At 44.2% G+C, this 2,157-nt stretch overlaps 1 long non-coding RNA gene across 2 annotated transcripts; it reads left to right on the forward strand.

The window, feature by feature from the left end:
• Window positions 1–574: 574 nt before the first annotated feature.
• On the forward strand, window positions 575–1,723 carry LOC120385185. Of its 2 annotated transcripts, none has more exons than XR_005589337.1 (2): window positions 575–630; window positions 1,222–1,723. It is a non-coding gene; the product is annotated as an uncharacterized LOC120385185 (long non-coding RNA). The 2 variants fall into 2 exon arrangements; XR_005589338.1 differs by having other exon boundaries at window positions 577–635.
• The last annotated feature ends 434 nt before the right edge of the window (window positions 1,724–2,157 follow it).

Below are 2,157 nucleotides of genomic sequence, written 5' to 3' on the forward strand. Positions count from 1 at the left end.
ACCCCTGCCTTTCAGGCCCAGGCCTGTTAGCAAAACCCAATTGCTATATAGGACAAAGGTTAACTTCTGCAATTCTTGTTTGTCTATATAACGGGCACCAGAAAGTAAAGCAAAAAAGAAACCAAGCGGCCCTAAGGTGCCCAGCTGTAATACATGAGAGACTAGCTAGAGCTTTTGCAGAAGTAACCGCAAGCAGGGGTCTTACAGGCAGGCAGACTACCAACGAAAACCACATTTGGGACAATAGCAGGAAAAGCCCTAGATGGTGACAGGCTCGCTAAAAGTAAGAAAGTATGCCAAATAAGGAGTTGGTAACGTGTGTGATGTGTAATTATGCTTTGTGGTTTTGGCCTTTATAAGCTTGGTGAAAGTCTGTTAATGGCAAGGCAGCTACCCCCCCCTTCTTTGCGTGGGGCTACGTTGACCTTCCCTTTATGCATAATTGTACCCCAATAAAGGTGCCTCAGGCTGTGTCTGACCCAAAATCAAAGGTGTGGTCAATTTTTCCACGACACCTTTTATTCCAGGAATTTCTCTCTAACCACACAAGAGCTGGTTATTATTTCCTTGGACTGACATACTCAAAGCCTGAGGGCAGATGAAAGTGGATCAGCAATGAAGAACTGAACAGTGATGTGTAGCTTCATTGTTTTCTAACTCTGTAAATATTTCTGTTGGACATCTGGGACTGACTAGCCCCAAGGCCAGTAATAGGAACAGAAAATTGTCAGGGATTTCTCTGAATGGGTAACAGTATTCACTAGTGGAATCAGTGCTGGTGTCATATGAGGGACTAGGACTCCCACTAAGAGGAAAGGAACTTGGGAGGGAAATGAGAAGAGGGTAATTTGTATTCATACAGATGTGGGAAGAAAGGTGTTTGTGTGAAGGGGATATTAGTGGGGATATAACTAACTTGGATGTGTTGGCTGGAACAGCCCAGAGGAGGTGCCAGGAGAATATAGCCAACAGAAGTGGAAGGGAAGAAGACTATTTGACCCTAATAACTTTCAGATGTGTTTGTGGGAAGGGAAGTTGGGAGTGTGGGTTGGGAGAGTCTCACTGGGAAGCAGCCTCTAGTTTCACTCCACAGAAAAGTGATCAGTAGCAGAGTCACTGTCCCCGCTGAGCATCTGTCCCCTTTTTCTAGGCTCACGGGTATATAGTTGGGACATAGCTGGAGCTAAAGCCATATTTTCAATTCGCTTTCTCACTGCACAGATTTGATATACAAAAGAATCTCCATGACTATGCCTGCGCTGTTATTGGCTTTAATAAGGTGGTGACTGCAGTTTGTTCTGAATCCTCACACATCCACTATATCTGTAAGAAGACAATGGGATAACTATAGATCCTCAAGATGAGAAAATTGCAGGCACAAGAACATGCCTGGGTTATCCAGATGCCAACAAGGATATTTCTCTCTATAAACATCCTCAGCACATGTACCCTGATATGCATACAAACACATACTCTTACGCAGGCACTCACAAACCTGTTTTCATCTGATCATAAACAGCAATGGCATGATCATCATGTCTGGTTGGACTGCACACAGGACAAATTCCAGACCTCTTTTCATGTCACCACAGAGACCAACAGACAAACTTTCAGTGGGCAAGTGGTCTCTGAACAGATGTTGAAAAAAATGCAAAAAATTAGTAAAACTAAAATCTTCTTGTTAAAAAAAATATAATAAACAATAACAGTGATTAACCTTTCAGCTGTCCCTAAGCCGATCAGATAAGGGTAAGGAATGGTGTGCCTAGCCTCTGTTTGTCAGAGGGTGGAGCTGGATGGCAGGAGAGAGATCACTTGATCATTTCCTGTTAGGTTCACTCCCTCTGGGGCACCTGGCATTGGCCACTGTCGGTAGACAGGATACTGGGCTAGACGGGCCGTTCTTATGTTCTTAGATATGGGCAGTCGGATATGGATATTCACTAACACTGGCAGTCATCACTGGCATGGACATTGAAGGCAAGTGCTGTAGGAGTCCCAGTTCATGGAAGACAATGGAAGTACCATGATTTACACCAGTTGATCACCTGATACAGAGTTTGAGCAGATGTTCTGAGCGCTCGCACTTCACTGCTTCTCAGATGTCTGGGACTTGCTTGGTTCATGGGACCCTAGATTAAATAGTCTCTTACTGAA

The sequence above is a fragment of the Mauremys reevesii genome, linkage group 17 (assembly GCF_016161935.1).
Source record: "Mauremys reevesii isolate NIE-2019 linkage group 17, ASM1616193v1, whole genome shotgun sequence".
Lineage (NCBI taxonomy): Eukaryota > Metazoa > Chordata > Testudines > Geoemydidae > Mauremys > Mauremys reevesii.